General features: G+C 38.9%; 1 protein-coding gene across 2 annotated transcripts in view; it reads left to right on the forward strand.

The window, feature by feature from the left end:
- Positions 1-18,334: 18,334 nt before the first annotated feature.
- Positions 18,335-20,259, forward strand: part of LOC116391746 (ecto-NOX disulfide-thiol exchanger 2-like) — a 156,518-nt gene continuing 154,593 nt past the window's right edge. For both annotated transcript variants that reach the window (XM_031862608.1, XM_031862609.1), the window contains exon 1: positions 18,335-18,497. The gene's annotated coding sequence lies outside the window, so the exon portion shown is untranslated. The remainder of the gene's footprint in view (positions 18,498-20,259) is intronic.

A 20,259-nucleotide genomic window follows, 5' to 3' on the forward strand; every position in this document is an offset into this window, starting at 1 on the left:
AAAAGAAAGAACACATCACCTAAACAAATATGTAATGGATCAATTACTAATCCCTTGTACCGCTGAATCCCTGATGGAAATATTTGAACGTGGATGCCAGAACAATCTTGTCCTGTAAATTACCCAAAGTTATAACTTTAGTCTGCAGCAGAGATTATTGTTTGAAAAAAAAAAAACATTTATAGTTTCACTGATTTTGTCGTTGTTGCTATATATCCTAACAATACAGTATGCACAGTATATCAGCTAACAGTCAGCCTTCTTCACAGCATTCATTTTTGATGTGTCATAGTAGCTCAGGTGCTACTAATAACCTTAACGATAGGTAAATGGAATTCAGCCATCTTTCCTTTCTTAACATACACCTGTGCTTTTCCTTCTGTGGTATGTCAAAATGTCTTCCATGAAAAGGCTCTATCAATATATTACCAGCTGTGTAATGAGTACTTTTTTGAGGGTACTATACAGTAGTGCACATATTATGCTCATTATTCAGACAATCTAATAAAATCTTAAATAAGTGCAAGATGTATTAAATGTGGAAGGATTTCCTGGAAGTGGCCAATTTAAATGGGATTCAGACTCTGATAATTGTTTTATTATTTGCACTTGGGCTTTTCTTGTCATATAAAAAGCCTGCTGTGAAAAAAAAAGTTTTATAAGGCAGACAAAATCCTTATTACCTCTAAGAAACAAATAAAGGAACAAATTAAAAACTATAACAACAAATGAATAACAAGAAATTCTTGAATGAACCAAGGAATATTTAACTAAAACTCTGTGTGGTTTAAAGCCCAGAAGACAATACTTTACCCACTCACTTGTGTTGCCTATAGACCTCTTCTTGGAGCTGTATGGGTTTCTACACACTGGGCTTGACTGGCATCTCCATTACACTGCTGCTAATTCGCCACCTTATCAGTCTTATTGGTCCATAGAGTTTTGAAACATCACGTAACACCAAGTGTAGCTCCTCCCAGCTTTAACCTGACAAGAGGTCAAATCAGCCAGAGTAATTGAAAACACCTGTGTGAGTGTGAAGGGCCTTTGCGAGTGGAGTGGGTCTGCTGATAATGTTGTTGCCCCTGTTATAATATGTTCACACTACAAGCGACACAGCAACATGTCAATTTTATTGGAAGCCAGTGACATGAGGCTGAAAACTGACGAAAGTTGCTATGTGACGGGCGTGACGTACTACAGATCAAAGTAGAGCTTAATTTCACTTTTTTCAGCACTCCAATTACGCGTAAACCAATCATATAACTAATCATATATTACGTCTCAAAAAACCTGTGACAAAGTAGGCGGCATCGTGTGAACATATTTTGTGATATCAAGTCACACCAAGGGTAGGGTTTGAAAAGTGAAGCCTTAAATGTGAATTCTTTCTAACAAAAGTTACAAGGTTATGTTATTGTCATTGTACAATAGGGATCCACAACAAAATGCTGATTGCAGTCCAATTTTGCAAACAAAAAAACAAAAATCCTAAAACATCATATCTAGAGGGTGGAGGATGAATTAAGGAGTCCAACAGCCAGAGGGTATTGTCTTTTAATACTCTTTGAGCTCTTCGCAGGCTGCTTTTCTCAACAATATCCCTGATGCTGCTAGATGCGTACCAATCTTCAATCTTCAATTCAGCATGATCTTCATTCAGTAAATTATGGTCCCATTTAGAGTAAAATAGACCATAAAGCAGGTTGTGATTTAGGGCGTGGCTACCTTGTGATTGACAGGTTGCTAGCATAACGTTGTCCGGTGTTTTCATCCTACAACTTTAACCATTTCACAGTGTGTTTTCAGTTCATGAAAGTCAACTTTTTTGGTCGCCTAAAAATGTCTTATTCAGTGTTCGGCTCCACTCTCTCGTGTCACTTCTGGTTGCAAAAAAAAAAAATGGTGACGGCCAAAAACCAGGATGAGGACGGGGACTATCAAATCAGTCAGAGTAATTTAAAACATCTGAGTGAATGAGAAGGGCCTCTTTGTGTGGAATGGTAATGAATAATTGTTGGTGACATTTATCACTTTATTACGAGTTGAATAGAAGTGATTCACGTTCAGGTATATGTTTGAGGCCAGAATGTAGATTAACAGATATCTAGAAAATAATTATTAAAGTATCTGTTTGTTCTTAAAAAACATATTGTTTTCTATCAGTTAATCAGAGATTTCTTGTGAGCTATTCAATATTTAGATTTTCCATATTTAGATTTTTTTCCTTACTTTTTCCTTGGTAACTCTTATCATTATTATGGATCAGACCATAAGAGGATGAAGGGTCAAAACATATATTTGCCTGATGATTTTGCTTAATTTAGTAATGAAAAACCAGTAGAAAAAAACAATGTTGAACCAGTCAGGGTGGATGGGCACCATCTGCCCCACCCGCCTGAAGGGGGATTGATAAAGCCCTGTGGTATCATGTGCTGATACATAACAAATAAAACAACACCATCATAAGACAGCGTCAGCTCTAAAACAATCATTCCAATGCACCAGAAGTGACACTGTAATCACATCTAAAGGTTGTTGCGGATCCCTCCCGATGTGGCAGACGTCTACGTCCCATTAGCTTGAGCTGAAAGGATGCCCTTCAGGTTATTTATGAGCGGTGAGATTGACCAAGGTAAGAACCAGCAATGATCTCCTTGTCACTTTCACTAGTTTATATCAAACAGCTCATGCTTCATCACCACTGCCGCTGATGGCTCAATTCCAGCAGCAAAAATACAATCAGCTCCAACATTGACCAGCTGTCCGTGTGAAAAATAGGTGTTTGTGAGAGTGAGGCCGGTAAGATCCAGGGTTATGGTGGGGAGTGACTGAGTAAAATACATTTAACAGCAGCCTTTAGGTCAACCAGTGACGATCAGTAAAAGGCCACAAAGTCTCAACTCATGAACATCCCTGTTCAGTGAATTCTAACATGTATGAGTGTGCATTACACAGCGACACGCCTTTTTGCTGTGCAGGATTAGCCACATGTCAACCTCAATCAGAGTGACTGCTCAGTCAGAACTGAGTTTTCAGACTTACCGGTGTATGAAATGCATTTACTTCACACCTCCCCGCAGACTTCATCTTAAATCAGTGGCCATTCAGCTCTGATGGGAGGACTTATGGCATGTGGCTGAAGGAAATATTGTAGAAAACTAGATGCAAGGTTAGTAGAAGCAGATGTGTCTACTGTGTAATCGAGATGCATAATGCTACTTACTAGTGTGTGTGTGCGTGTGTGTGAGCATGTGTGTGTCTTGTGCTGACGCCAGCAGCAGCAGGGAGCCGAGGATCAAAACAAACTCTGGCTTTAGCCTTGTCAGGGACATGATACTGCCTGCTAATGTTTTTGCAAAGAAAAACTTTCAATTATATATTCATGTATTTGTTCTTCTGGTTTAGCGCTAGTGGCATTGTAAACAGTGAATGATATTTGGGAACATCCAGCAGATATACTGCGGTGATTTTTTCAGTTTTACAGTACCTCATCCATCAGTCCATCAGTGACTGAGAGGAGCACATTATGAAAATGGTCCGAAATCACATATGAGGACATTTTTTATTATTTTGAAGTGTCTCTTGCTGTAGATGGCTTCGCTATGAGGTACTACAGAAGTATTGAAACATATCAGTACGGTCAGACTCGATATACAAAAGAACATGTTGACAGTGTTTTTGTAATTACTCTCACTGGCAGAAGGAAAGACAAAGGTCCACACAGAGGGTTGCAATTTATGAATATTAGTTCATCAAGAGAGCAAAATAAACCAACCTGTCTTGTTGCAAAATTAGTCTTCCTTGATTTGATTTTTACACATCAATGTATGTTAGCATTTTGTTGTAACAGGAAATGAAACAAAACTGACAGACACCAATCAATACGCGACCTCGTGGACAACTAACCTGGAGAAGAAGCCAAATGTTTTTTCCAATGATTTAATACGATTTTGCTTTCCTTTTGGATCGGTTTCAACATCAATTTTCCTCAGCAGTGAGCAGCTCCTCCATTTCATTTTGTGCATCGGGGAACCGTGTCAACCATCAGGAAAACATAAAAAGAAAACAAATTTGGAAATGCATACTGACATATTTAAAAAACCTTAAATTTTGCTCTTTTTCACTGTGAAAAGGTACTATTGAACACAGCAATTTATTCGATCATCTAAACTACAGGCAAAATACGTGCGATGAGGATGTAGAAGTCTATGATGTGTACAAATTGAGTGGCTGATGATACAGCCCTGGCCTCAATTTTTACTACTTCTTGTGAATGATTTCACTTTTTAGCATTACAAAATATACGTGCCTGGCTATGAAAAACAGACTCAACATGGACAGATGAATAGTTCTCATCCTAACTCATAAAGCTCTCTAATTCACCACACATGTCTTATTTAATTGAATTTCTAAAGAGCTCTTTCCGCCTTAACCAGAGGTGTTATTTACTGGCTTTGCTTCAGTTCCAGTTCCTTCTGTGGTTTATATGATGTTATTTGTAATCTCTTGGGCTTTTGGATTGATGATATCACCTCCTATAGAACTTGAAGGGTGTCTGCAGACACCTAATTACTGTTCAGAGCTGAGCCTGGTAGGATTCACAACTTTGCCAACCGGTAACGACCTGCCGTGAGAATAAGCTGAGGTACATATGGTTCTTAAATTCCCTACTCTGCTGCCAGGTGATTATCCTATCACACTTCTTGACAACATGTTGATGTTGGATGACGTATTCCACCTAGAGCACTATGACAAACACTGATCTACTGTGCCTTTTTAGGTTTAACTAAAAGAAAACAGCACTATATAAACAACTAGGCATATATACAACGGGAAGGTAGTTATATTAGTTTAACCCGCTCACCAACACGGAGCAGCATTACTATCATCGGCTGTGAAAACTCATTAAGTTAAGAGAATAAAACCCTTAACGCCCAACTAAGTATAATGTGAACACAGAAGTTACACACATTTTTAGAATCGGTGTACCTTACACTGCGCTCCTAATAACTGCAGTGGGCTACACGCTTGAGAATAATCACATTTTTAAGTTCTCTTCAGCATCAAAGTAATTGTGTGCTGGTTTGTACATCATTGGTTTCATTGCAAACAGGAACTACTAATAGCTAATTTGGCATACTTTTAACGTTGCCAATTTGCCAAAATGTTAACGAATATATTTAGGCTTAAAAAGAGGTTCACAGATAACTAGCTAACTCACTGTCTCCATGGCAACAGTGTACTTCCTGTATAAGTCTCCCAGTTTATGGGAGCAGCGGAACAGAACATGATTAGCCCCCGAAGATTTGTAATGTAGAATAATATTAGGGATAACAATATCCATTGATATCTTTCTTTTTTTATATTGCACGAATATTTGGTTTGGAAACTTGTGTAGATACGGACAAAAAGTTATATTAATATGGGGGTAGCGTGAGGGGGGCTTACTGTGTCAGACTTTGAAAACCTTTTATGATTACTATACATTAAGTGGTAATTGCCTATATGTTTATAATGAGTCTTTTTTCGGTGGAATGATGCAGAAAATACTTGAAAAATTCTATAAAACGTTGATATTTCTGCTGCCACAAATCTTCTGTCATCCTAGAGCACAATTATTTACCCGGCTTCACTTGTCTGGCTCACCAGGTTCAGAGCTCTGCCTTCCAGGCAGTTCATCGCTCCATCGCCCAATCAAAAGGCATCCATAATAACCAGTGGAATGCCAATTACAGTGAGGTGTTCATATCTCCTGTATGCCAGGTTTCGCCCTCCTATAGGAACATTGATGGGGCTGAGTGGCTGTCACAGACCAGCATATTACACCTTCAAACTGAAATCGATCGGAAGCGAGAAAATCAAAGAGGATTTAGAAGTTACAGAAATGGAAACCTGTGCCGGCAATCTGCGGAAATATATCTCAGCAATGAGACAAGTGCCTGTGCTCTGATCCGCAGATATCATGTCATACCTGTGTCAGTGATGTTTTGCAGAGAGGGTAAAGACACTGATGTTTTCCTCTGACAGACAAGATCAGCCTATAAAAAGCATATTGATTGAATAGAATGGAACCTCCTCACATCTACATCTTTCCTCATCTTGCCGATGCCCTTGAGGGTCAACACAATGTCTTTTGTAATTGGAAATGCTGCCGAACCCTCGCTGTGAAGGACAAAAACTATTTCGGGCCAGGATGGGTAATAAATGAGACTAATGTCTTTGCCGTTCAGAATGCTGTCTGCAGGGCTGAGTTTTGTGTATACAGCCCACGGCGGAGGAAATGTTGCTCTTCTGAGGTCAGCTTTGACAAATCTCTGAACCCAGCCTGGTATAAAACTGGAGAAATAAAACAGCGGGCAGCAAATATAGAACTAGGCACTATGAAAATAACCTATATCAATAAGATTGACTAAGACTTGGACACACACATAACATACAATAAAAGTAACACACTGCACCATCACAGTGTGGGCTTTTTGTCCAAAATAGTGTATCTCTGTATCACTGCCAAGCCAGATAGATGATGTACGTAATGGTGTATTTTATTAGCGGCAACCCTTGAGACACAGTAAACAAAATGAAGCTGATAAATGGCTTTATTCCTGCCGTGACTGTATCTCAATCTTCACAGGAGGTGGACTTATCCTACCCACCCGAGTAACTGTCATGAACTGAAAATACCTCTGTTGAGAAAATAGCCTGGTGATATTCTTTATTTTCTGGAACACATCCAATGAAAAGACCAAAACCAACAAATAAGTGTTGTCTGAGTAAATAAAGCCTGATATAGCTTATTCCTCTGCAGACACATCAGTGAGTCACACCATTGCACAGGGTGACATGTCTCTTCATTACCATGAACACACACAAGAAGTTTACTTTTGAATTCATCCTGTCCCGCTGCTGCAAACATACAGTATGTGGTTAAATTATCATCTTTTAAATAGTCCCCCAAGAAATGCACTATTTACTTCACTTTGAGTAATGTCAGACTTTAAAAATAAAACTACCTATTCATGACTTGTTTTTAAAGATTTATATCTTCAGTAAGAATGAATGGGCTTGGGGCTGAGTGCCACAGAGTAGAGTCGGGAGGCTGACTAATACTCGGCTGGTTTTGCTCTTTTCATTGAATTTGTTGACAAAATATATATATATTAAAGCTTATAATGTTCTCTTTTAGTTGAGACGGTGTCAGGGAAGGGTTGACTCAACTCTCTGCTTATTTTTGACGATACAGTTCGTGTTATATTGTGAGATGTACAGGACTGAACAGTGAACCGGTTATTCTGTTTATAATATGAGCCCCTTTCACCTCCACATTACTCGTAATTGGAACAGAAAGCCCATACACAGCAACAACGACCGAACCACACCCCATCTATCAATCCACCTTCTAGGTACTTATTATCCTTGTCAGGGTTGCAGTTGCAGCAGGGCGAAGCACAGCAGTTCGGGCCTCCATTGGCCCACCAAGCTCCCTCCACCTCTCCCTGGGGAACCTCAGACAGAGATGTAACCCCTCCAGTATGTCCTGGTCTGCCCCTGGTGTCCAATAGGCTGGTCTCTTCCCATTAATGTGTGCTTGAAACACGTCCAAGGGAGAGGAACTCGGGGGCATCCTAACCAGGTGTCTGAACTACCTCAGATCCTCTGCTTATTCTGTTCAGTGTGAATGCAGCTCCAACATGCCTTTAACAAGAAATAGTTACACATTTTTGGGAACTAGCTTGCTGAGTTAGATGAGTAGCTCAATACCAACTTTCATGTCTGTTCATTAAATATGAGGTAACAGCCAGCAGCTGGTTAGCTTAGCTTACCATAAAGACCAGTGTAAAAATGCTAGTTGTTGTTTTATTCATGCAGACTCAAAAAATATGTTTTTACACTTCTGTTTCTCCACTGATTAAACAAATTAGATATAATGTGTTGTTTAGTGAGCTTTAGAGGTGCGGGTAAATGCATTTTGTTACCTTTGGACGGAGCCAGGCTAATTGTTTCACCCTGTTTCCAGTTATTATGCTAAGCTAAGCTAACTTGTTCCTAGCTTTAGCATCATATCTACCATATGACCATGAGAATGGTACCAATCTTCTCATCCAACTCTCAGCAAGAAAATAAAATACATTTCCCAAAACGTTGCACCAAGCCGCAGATGTTATTAATGGGACATGAGCGCTATCTTTGTCGAGATTACAACACTGCATGTGAGTTACTGTATCCTTTCTGCGTCCAGACAATCCCTATCTACTCTATTTGGGATTAAGAGGTAGAATCTAATGCATCACTTCTGCTAATACAGTTCTTCGGTAGGCTACTGCTGTGGAGGCTTAAAAGCCTCTCCATCACACATAAGTAACCGGCATTGATTTGTTACTTCGACTTTGCTGATCCTCTCCTCACAGCCTCGATCTACTGCATGTGCTGAGCTGCAACTACATAAACATGCAAAGCACAGCAGCTGAATTTGTATGTTGAAGAAGTTATGAAAACAGCACAATGTGTTCAGTTCCAGTAAAGACTTCTACTGCATCCGATTTGTCTCTTAACTCAAATATCTACACAGAGAACTTGCTTGGCAAGACAGAATAACAAAGTTATCATGTTGCTGAATTCACTTGTTTTATTGGTATAGTATCAGTATATCACCGGGTTAATAAATGAGAGAGGGGTTTATCTGTAATCCAGAGGCAATGATTGTAAGATTAGATTGTTCATTCAGTCTTACAGTGTTGGTTTATATTCCGGTTTTTGCAGAGGAAGTGATTTTTGTAATTGCTTTGAAAGGAATTTGGGAGGAAAATATATGTGTTATCAGCTGTATTGCAGTTTGTCTTTTCTTTTTTACATCAGTTTAAGGAAAGGCCAAGCAACCGCACTTTATTTTTGCCAGTCGGACCAATTTTAATGAGTGCCAAGCTGTTCAGAGGAGGGATGAAACACAGAATGAATAACACTGATATAAAGATATTACTGTATTTACTAAACTGTAAACCCACTTACCTGTGGGGATTAAATATTTTTAACCAAGTCAAGTAATATCTTACATCTGGGGAATCATATAGGGAAACAAATAAACAGGCCCATATTGTTAACGATTATTATGATTTAACAGTTTGAGTCGTTTTAAGGCCTTCACTTTTAAAATCCACACAAACAAACAAATACATCTGCAGTTTCTAAAAGCCACATAGTGTAGATCCATTTTGTTTGTTGTCAATAAAAAGAAGGCAGCTCAGGTGACAATAACATGGATGCAGGTCTCATGGTGCAGTGCAAGGTCATGCAACCACATTATGCAGAATCAAACAGATTGAGATTAATGAATCACAGCCTGCTGACATGACAGTTTCCAGCAACGTCAGGAGGTCACCAACCTCACACAAGTCCAATCGTTTATAGTAAAGATAAATGTTTCAGCAACTAAACAACCCACGCTGGCCTGCAACTTTAAAGGCCTATTAGCAAGATTACATTTCTAGCTGAGAGTTGCAAAGAGTTCAGTACGTCTCATTTTTTATCAAATGCACATGTCTGCTCTGCTGTGTGTGATACAAGGTTCAAACTCAGTAACCCAAATTGCATTTAGGTTTTGTGGAAAACATAATTGCTGCCTTGCTTTTCTAAGTTATTCCTAATGCTTGTCGTCCGTGCCACCAGGTCAGACTCCGCACAAAATCACATGAAACCATGCGGGTTCACCAGAAACTCCTTTTGCTCAGACTCCAGTGGGGCCTCCAGCTCCAGATTCGGCTTCGCTGACGCCTTCGACCTGCAGTTGGAAGCTCAAGCGGAAGCCGGAACAGCACAGTATCCAGCAGCAGCGTCTTCTCAAGGAGCAGAGCTTCACCTTGCTCCTCCGCCGGTCCCTGCTGGGAGCCAACACCGACACCACGCTGCTGGGGACCCAGGCCGTATATCTCGGCCAAGCTGGAGAGAAGGTTGGCACGGGAGAACCAGAACCAGGGCTAAGCAAGAAGACTGTCACACCCTACTGCAGTAAAATTAGAGGTTTTCTAAAGGGACCCTGGTGCTGTGAAATACCACTTTTGTTTACAAATGAAAGTTCCTTGTCGTAGATTTTTTTTTCCTAAAAAAGTGTCCTGTGGAGTTTTCATGAACGCAAACAGCATTTTATGATTACATTCAGTGTTTCTCATCAAAATGCATCATGGGTATCCTTGTTGAATGCGTATTCTTCCTCATCAAACATTTGCAAAGCTAATTTTTGATTCGTTGTAAAACCTGCCTTTTGCCTTCATTGTTCTCCCTCCCTGCATTTCCGTCCACATTTCTGCATTGTTTGGCACTATTGGCAGGATGGTGTGTTGTGTCTCCCACACGCTCGTGCGCATCCTCATACGCGTACATGAACAAACAACACAGGGACCCACTCATAAAAACAAGTGGTCAACAGGGAACCTTTAACCTTCAAGTGCGTTGAGTTCCCAAACATAAAAACAAAACGCTCTTGTGCTTCATTTCCTCATGCAGATATGAAGGCAGAAATTGTAGGAAAACAAATGAAATTCACTGTCAGTGAATATGCAGATGTATTCAGTAAGAACATCGTGTGACTTGGCAGATGCCTTCATTAAAAATGTTCCCTCATAGTGTTGATACAATCTTAATTGGGGTCATATTACATTTTTCTCTAAATTGTGTTTGCGGTGGCAAATTAGTAGTGAACACAATTTCCAGGAGACGGGGATGAACACGGAGCACAGTGCTGTGAAAGATGAAAATGTGTGTGTGCTGAGGGTGCCGTACTACAAGTAAAGCCCCAGAAACTGAGTTTACCAATATATTTCTCCGCAGATATCAAATAGAGAGTATGATATAGCAAGTTATAATCTCATTTGTCCTGTCTGTCAGGGATGAACATATTTCTCTTAGTGATTTGTGAGAGGAGCCGCTCAATTGCACCAACATCCTGTACAGCAAATCTCTCCCAGTGGTTGATTTTTCAGTGACAATTATTTGTTTTTGGAGTGTTGTTTCTTCGCTCACAGAGCTGATGTGGCCCTCGGGCGGTGGTTAGTGTTATCTGACAGTGTTAAAAATGAAGTGTGATGGGTGTGGAATTATGGAAACTCTAGCACAGTGGAGAATTTTACACTCTCTGAGATAAATTAACACCTTTGTCGTAAGTGTCTACCTAGTTGTATATACAACAGTCCAAACTAGTTGCACCATAGCCATCTACAGCACCGAAGCATCAGTATTAACAATCTAATAATATTATTATATAATAGTAAGTAAGTCACAGGGGACATTTTTCTATAAAATGTTGTACTTTTGATGCTTTAAGTAGATTTTGCTGATAATAATGTTAATTGCTGATAATTGCTGATATATTTACTTAAATATAACATTGAATGCATTTTTTTACATTGTTGTATTCGTACTTTTACCTTAGCAAAAGATCTGAATACTTCTTCCACCCTCCGTCCCCTACAGTTACAAAACAGATCCTCAACATTTACAATCAAACCTGACAAAACATGTTGCAACAGTACAGGATTCAGTTTTACATACGGTATATACCTGTGACATCCGACACATTTCAACAAGTTAAGCCGTGATAAACCAGTGTTACGCAAATCTTTTCAAAGTCGGCCGGCTGTAGGTGGAATTCACCTCATCATGAGCCCACTTGCAGATAAATGCGGAGGCTGCATAGGTAATGATCTGCTATGTTTTTTGTCTAGGTGCGAGCTCTCGGCTTTGGTGTCCTCATCAAAGACTTATCTTCCAGGCACTTGGGAAAGCTCCATCTTGAAAAGCTGTCTGCTCTCAGATTCTTATATTCCCATGTTCAGCATCAGCACATTATCCACAATTTGTCACCCTGCTTAAGGACCCAGTTGGATTCATAATTCGGTGCTTGGAGACTTTTATGCAACAGTTTTTCTTACTGCTAATTTTACAATATCGCTATAGCTCTCTGTATCATTTGCATCTTGCATGACATACACATATATACAGTACTGCTATAGCACGCTTTTTATTACCTTCCCAGCACTAGACTGTATATTAAATGCCATTTACAGCCATGGCACATGTGTTAGGTGTATGCAATAGAAAATAATAACAAAAGTCTTCATTGTTTTTACTTCAAAAGAATGATATAAGTTGTTGTCTGGATTTGTCTGAGGGAACATGGAGAGTACAAAGCACACAAAGAGCAGCCCACCATGTGTGCAACTGATTATCATATCCGATGAGTCAGAACAAATTTTTTTTTTCTTTTTCTCTGCAGGTATTAAAAGAGCGAAGAAATACCTCTCTGCTGTTTTGCACCGATATGAACAGTTTTTTTCTAAGTTTTAAAATGATTAACTGAATTGTATTTAAAATGATATACCCTTGTGTTACATAAATATATATATATGTATAATTATCTGTAGCCAACAAACAAACTAAATAAATTAACCACTAATAGCGTTCAACCTTTTTGATCTCCAATTATATTGATTACTTGGCTAAAATGAAGTGCACTTTATGCATAATAAATGCAAAGAGAAATGTTAATCTGTCTTGATGTACTGTGTAATTACTCAATTATACAATAAGCCCAATTACAAGTGATGATGTGTTTGGTCACTTGAAAATGATTGGTGGTTTCAAATAGCCCACTGGAACAGGCTTCTTCATTCCACTGTGTTCCAAATCTGTAGCGCAAAGTCCATTTAATATCTAATGTAAAATGTAAAAAAGAAGAAAAACTTTCATGTTATAGTCTTCAATAATTCTGTTTGATCGAGACGGAGCATAGCAAACTGGCAAACTGGCTTTGTTCTTGAAAGTACTGGTTGAAATTCAAACTGAAAGACGGTAAGCTAGTTACACTGTAATAAAATGCAGAGACGTCGTGTGTTTTGAAGACGCTCCATTTCTTACTGTGAATTTCTAGTGTTTTTACCTTTGAAGTGCCCTAACCTTCAAACATATGTGATGGGAAGTGACGTTCTGATAAACACGCAATATTCATCTGTTTAGCTTCAATGGCTGTGTGTATAAATATCTTCTGACATTTAGGGCACGAGTAAAGTTTCTAAAAGAACTATCCACAGGAGAAGGGAGAAGCTATTAATTAGATAGTATATATATATATTTTTTACAAAATTATTCAACAAGTAAAAACACATGTCAGGTATTTAAAAAGTACCCAATACAAGACACAATGTTTACAACAAATTCAACAATTTAATAACTAATACTTTGTATCAAATATAATGTAAGGTCGAATACACTAATGGGATTAATTAAAGTCTCGTGTTTGTGTAAATTAAAGAGCATAAACACTCGCTGGGAAACTTTGTGCCATGGCAGCAAGAAGACATTTTTTTAAAAGCTGAAATGCAGTTAAATTCACCAAGCCAGCTGGTCTGTGATGGCTTTTTTTTTCACCAAGAGGTGGAAGAGATTTTTTTGTCAAACTTTTTAATGGTTGCTCAATTTCTGCTTCTTTTTTTTCTTTTTAGGAGTGAGCATTAATAATCAAACCTGCTTTTCAAACTTTTGAGTGGCTACCTCTTGTCCATGTCTAACACAACAGAATTACATTTGAGTGAACACGGTGTGCCTAGAAAGTGTCCGTTACTGTCATTAGACAGTTTTCTCTCTAGTAATAACACTTAATGAGTTTGGCAGAGAAAAAAAGTTTAATTTTATATAAAAAAAAGCTGTCTTAGTGCAGTTTCAAGGTAGAAAACTGCAGACAATCCAGAGCCGACTTAACTGTGTAACCAAATTATGCTCGCTTTCTCTCGCTGTGGCACGCTGCACGGCTTGCTGGCACAAGCTTCTTTAATGGCTTTTCTTTGGAAAAGTTTTATTGTCTCAGCGTAAATTAAGTGTCACAACAACAAATGGAAAGTAAAATATGAATTCAGCTCCCTCAGAACGAGTCTTTTTCTAAGTTAAGCATCACAGCGCAGAAGCCTATAGAGAGAGTGATAAATCCAACAAAGGACCTACATTTTGACAAGAAATCCTCTTACCCCCCCCCTCTCTCTGAACACTACTAATCAAGACACAATCAGATGCAGTGACACACGATGGATCCGTGAATGTAACCCTCAAGTGTGAAATACAGTCAGATGATTTAATTCAGCAATCACCGCCCATGCTCAAATACCTGATTGGGTCCATTTCATCTGCGCTCATGTAAATTTAAACCGTGTGGTAAAGCGGGATTACGCGCACTCCTGCTCTGATTCAAGACAAGAAACCCCATTGCTCCTCTGGTCACCACTCGCCCGGTGAGAGTGATTGATTGCTTGTAAATAATCCCTCATCAGTTCCTAGAGAGGCAGCCCTGTTGACTCTTTAGTTATGATGGCCACGGGCAATGGCCAATCAAATCCGGCTTTTATTGGCTGTTGCTAGGATACCAAACTTTCCATAAGTGAATCACCCTGGACATGATGAGATTTGCGCAGGCTTGACACTCGAATGCATTGCATCATTCCACACACTATGCACTTCAAAAAATACTTGGGATGCACGAGAGTGGGAAATCTAATGAGAAAAGTTGAACAGACTGGTGGAGGGACGACAGACAGCAGCTTGGAAGGAGATTGGATGCCTGCAGGAGGGCTGATATAGAATGCTCTCACAGACACTGTTGATGAGAAGCGACATGCTTTCTCTGGTCAATAGTGGCTTATATTGACGAGGTAATCTCTTTTTTTTTTTCATATTTCTTCTTGGATGTTTTACCATCAAAGCCCTGCAGCTGACAGAAACATGTATTCATCAGACGTTTGAAAGCATGCTGTCCATCATTAGCCTGAATCAGTGTCCTTAAAATATTCCTACAGCTTAAGTAAACAGATGCTTTTCAGGGGTGCTACTTGTATTTCAACAAATATTCACATTTATGAAGAGGTTTATTGTGCAGTTTTGGGCAAAGGAGGGATAACCGTTTATTTCCCATTACTAAAAGAGAACATAACTTAGCCAGCTAGTCCTGAATTCTTTTAAAGTCAAGAAGTTCAAATATTTATCCCACAAGTCAGTGAAGAAACAATCCAGCATAACCCCCATAAAACAAAAAAAATGACGCTTTAACACTTCTGTTTTCCGCATGTAGGCGAATTTCGTTACCTTGGTGCAGAGCTCGGCTATCTGTTTCACCCAGTTTCCTGTCTTTAATAATGTCAAACTATTTTCTTTAACAAAGCAATGAGGAAGTCTGGAGTCCCACTCTAGGCTACCTGGTAAACCCAGGCTGAGCCCTATAGTCTCCTTCACTGTAAAGCAGTGGGTCCAAAAATCTGCAGTCAACCCTAGAAAGCCATAAATGATCCCAAAACATATCGCTGTACCCACTCTCACTGCCAGTTAAAGAGTTTAAACTGCAACAAATTCACGCCTGGAGTCTGCTGACAAAAGCAAATTTCAACCATAAGCAGAAACTCATGGATGGTCGACAAATTTGAAGTCAACCATGGAGACAAAGTCTCAAATTTATACAACTCACCCAACAGCGAATGGTGAAAAAAAACCTGACAAACCCTCAGCTGTCACAGGAGAAAGAGACAGATTGAACATCTGTGTGGTGGGCAGCTTCCTGTATTTAGCTTTTCTTTTTAAGAAAGCCTTGGGTTGTGTATCTGAAACTATCGAACTGAATGTGCTTTTCACAATGTATCCACGTTAAAGAACTCCAGGTTTGTGTTTTGCTGCTGAGGCTGTGCAGTAAGCGTAGAAATTGAAGCAACCTGCTGTGAACCAGGTTACGATACATCTTCCAGCTGGGAGAGACATGTTAACTGGGATTAGCGTTCATTCGGGAATATTAATGGCTCATTAATATATCTCTCAGATCAGTATTTACACTGTACCACTTACTGCCATCTAGTTGGAGCGTACATGAGCTGTAATAAGTACTGATGTTTAGTCAAACAGAAGAAACAGATGTCTGCTACAGGGCAAATAGTGATTACCAGGTAGTCCAATCAAATGCAAACAAACCAAGGAAGATAAAATTGTGGTGAGTTGTCAAAACATGTAAAATATCATCATGGGCCTTGGGGGAAGGGTGGGCGCAAAAAAAGCATTTGCAATGGTGTAAATTGGCTGTAAATGGTCCAAAACACTTAATGATGTGGGAGTGGAATGCATGCTGGCACATACGATAATCCCCTTGTAATGAGAATTCACTAGATATCACTGGCTTTGTTCATGCCCCAGCATCTCTGAGAGAGCTTAGCCACCAGAACAGTAACAATAAGCCAAAGAGTAGGAGATGGCATGGCATATAAGTGAGAGAAAAGTGAAATTAGATACAAAATGAACTCATTTGCATAATAAGGGGGCGGAAATGTGATATTAGAGGCTTTTAAAATGACATGTCCATTATTTCTCTGCTTTTGGATGATTAAATCAAGTCATTGTGGTGGTTAACACTGTCATCTCTGAATGAGGGTGTACTTTAGGTGGTGAGGGAGCGAGAAGAATCAGCTTTGAGCCATTTTAGTTGTCAAAGATTAGGATGCAGACAAACTAAGCCTTTGCAAATCCTGAGCCCAAGGTGCCACAGGAAGGAAATGAAGAATGAGGAGCGCCGATAAACATGTTGAGAGTCTGGCTTTTAATTTCAGATCTAATTCATGGCGGCTTAGAGGGAAATGTTGTCATCACAACTCTACCTAAGAAAAAATACTAATAAATATACATTACAAATTGCTCCATTACATATAAAGGTTCTGCATTCTAAATCTTACATGAATAAAAGTACAAAAGTATCATCAATTAAATGCAAATCAAGATAAAGGTACATGATTCTGCTGAGAAATGGCCCCTGTGACTGATAAATTGTTATATATAACATTGTTAGACTGTTAACGTTGGTGCATGAATGCAGAGAAGTATTTTATTGTTTTAGCTGGTCAAAGTGGAGCTATTTTTTTAACTCCCTAATTTACAGTTGGTAGTTTAGTCCCAACATCAGGGGAATGGGGTCCCCCAAAGGGTCACAAGATGAATCCAAGGGGTTGTGAGATAATTTTTGTGGTCGGAAAGAATTAAACACTTTTTTCTTATCTTTTTTTTGTGTGTGCAATAATGGATCATTTTACTTTTTTGCACTTGAACAATTTTTTTGAACAAAACAATCAGATTTTAAGGGGAAATCACACTTTGGTGGAACTACTATCAGGTTCCCTGCTCTAATATTCAACAATACATTGGATTTCATAAGCTAATTGTCTGTTTTGTCTTACGTAAAATCTTAACCTGAAAAGTAATTTGTAAATACAGCCAATGGAGTAAAAAGTACAATAATAGTAGTGGAATAGAAGTATAAAGTACAATTGAAATACTCAAGTAAAGTATCTCAAAATTGTTCTTACGCAGAGTAAGCTATAGATTTATTGCTGCAGTCTTTAATGGGTTCTTATTGACGTGTAAGATATATGACACAGAGTAGGCTGAATTTTGTTTTGGAATTTCAGTCAATAACTTTCTCCTGTAAGGACAACTAATGCGACTTTACATTTCCTCAAAATCATCTACATAATAGTCTTGTATTCATTTGAATTTGAATTTGAAGATAATCCATTTGATAACAGCCCAAGAATAATGGGAGCTATAAAAGAGGATAACGACTTCTGATGAATTCGGCAGATGGACAGAAATTAGTCTTCCGGGGATTTAAAACATTTCTACAGTTAAAACTATGATGAGCTGGCGAGTCCATGAGGTTAAACTTGTATATTTTGTATAATTAATGAAATATATCCTTCATTTCATATGAAATAAGATGAGAAATAAAAACTGAATGTATCCATTAAAATCCTATCTGGAGCTCCTGAAACGCTTTATTACCCATAGATTTACAGCCCAGAGCTCAACATTCATAACCATTGGTTTTTTGAGTCGGCTAAGTATTGCACTTGACATGTAATATCTGTACATTTTAACCTCCTTTATCATGGTCTAAATTACGTTTTAAAGCTTTCTCTGCACCATTGTAATTCTACAAGAGTAAATTTAATAACAATCTACCTTAAAAATGTATGATATTTGTACAATTTTACTTGCAAACTTCTCTTTATTTCATTAAAACCCCAAAACAACTGAGCTATTACCGAGGACATGTCTTGTTAATTAAAGTCCGTGAAGTAAAGCATCTGAATACTTCTTCCATCATCGTTATTGATCTGAGGCTGCAGAAGAAATACTTGTTTTGCCAAAGGGAACTCGCTCTATCTCTGTTTAGTTGGCCCACACTTCTCTTAATATACTGTATTTTCGCCCATAGGGGGTTTGCACAAAACGTCAACAAAAAGCACGTGTCGACTTCCCGCTTGCCGTACTTGGCTCCGCCATTGTTTGACAGCTCTCGTTGCTAACTAGACGCTTTTCCTGGTTACCCACTCAACAAAAACAAAGTCAAAGAAACTTCCAAGTGTCGTGTGGATTTTTTAGGACGCCTCACAGCGACACAGGATAGTATGAACGAGGACGGACGTTACAGCCAGGTACTTTCATACTTCCTCTTAGTTTCCTCTTTCACTTCTAAGACGCTAACTTAGCGGTAGTTAGCGTTAGCTTCCCCCGAGTTTACAATGAGGCACAACGTGGTAAAAGTTGAGCGCATGTTTAGTGTTTTTACCACCTACAAAGTGCTTTGTTAGGTTTCATCTGAAGCGTTATGTAACCATGAATAGGTTCTAACGAGCTGACGTTTATCCGAAAACGTAGCGTAAGTATTTGAGCAGAGGTGAATAACGTGAGCATTTTATATCGTATAATGTAGTTTTAAGCATCCAACGTTGATAAGTCTCTTTCACATTCATACGTAAATCAACCATACAGCTGGTTTGTCTTGATATGGAGGTTTGTGCAGTCGAAATGTTTCTCTACACGGCCAGAGGAGGCTAGAAGAAGATCAAGTGATAGTACTGTGATAGTCAAAATTATTTTCTGTAGAGTAGTTTGTTTGAGATGCCTCCAGGAAAGGAGACCCAGACTTGTTATCTATATTCTAGCCTGTGTGGAAACCTTTTGTAAACCAACGCTGTAATGTTCTAACAGTTTAAAGCTGGACAGACTTGGCTGTAGTAATACATACATAAACACACGTTTGTAAAAGACCAACTTTGTTGAGGCAAATTTGATCTGAGCAAAAGCATAGAGAGTGTGGTTGACATGTTGCTTGTTAGCACTGAACCGTGTCTGGTCTACTGAATGCTGCAGGAAAGAGTCCTGAAACCCGGAAGTGATTTTTGCATCGCTGCACTTCCGGTTCCATTGTTTCAAAGATAAAGGGCTTTTTGAATGGTTTGTTGGTTAGATGAGCTGAAATAAGGTCTGATGTTAAACACACGCTTGTTTGGTTCTGCAATGTAAAGTACGTCAGTATATATATCTTGTGAATTTTGAAGCTTTGACTCGTCTTAATAAAGTTGCTAACAAGTGGCTAAATGTGTATGTCATCCACCAACTAGTCTGCCCTTTGCTTAGTGGTGGTGACATGAAGTCATGTGACCGTGTTGCAGTTTGTTTGTAGCCTCATGCCAGCTTCTTCTCAGAAGTGTTCAACAGTCTAAAACCCAAAGATATTCATTTAACAATCATGCAAAACAAACAAAACAAGCTATTTTCTACATTTGAGAAGCTGCACCAGAAAATATTTGGCATTATTTCTGGTAAAATTACCCATGTTGTGTCTGTATGTAGTCATCATTTATTCCTGTTTTTATTGAAGTTTTCCTTGTCCTCTGCTTTCTTTTGTTGTTTCTCTTTGCGCCATAAAGCACTTTAATGAATTAGGTGATCAACTTAGTTGAAAACAACTTGACACGTGTGGAGTAGTAAATCGTTTACAGAAAGTAGTTTGGTGTCAAATTATTGTTGTGTGCTCTCATACATTTGCAAAACCCTGGTTTGTTCTGTGCATGTAGGACCGTTCCCTGCGCAATGTGTGAGTCATATGGAAATAAGGATCATCATTGTGGTACTTATTTAAATGTTCCAACATGAGGCTTTAATAAGGGCATGAAAGTGGAGACCTCGCCTCTAAAAATATGGAGGATCATTACCGAAGACACCTCTGCAAATACATTCATTTCCAGGAAAGCTCTTGATGAGGTGCATTTCTTAGGGGAGATTTGAGGGATTACTGAGTCATTAATGGTAAACTAATGCCAGTGATATGTGGGGTGTCATACAGGTCTGTAGATCTAAGTCCAATAATGAGCTGAAGCATGTCTTCACAGGTTTGATCCTAAATCTTGACTC

The sequence above is a fragment of the Anarrhichthys ocellatus genome, unplaced genomic scaffold (genome assembly GCF_004355925.1).
Source record: "Anarrhichthys ocellatus isolate YVR2014 unplaced genomic scaffold, GSC_Weel_1.0 scaffold27, whole genome shotgun sequence".
Classification (NCBI taxonomy): Eukaryota; Metazoa; Chordata; class Actinopteri; order Perciformes; family Anarhichadidae; genus Anarrhichthys; species Anarrhichthys ocellatus.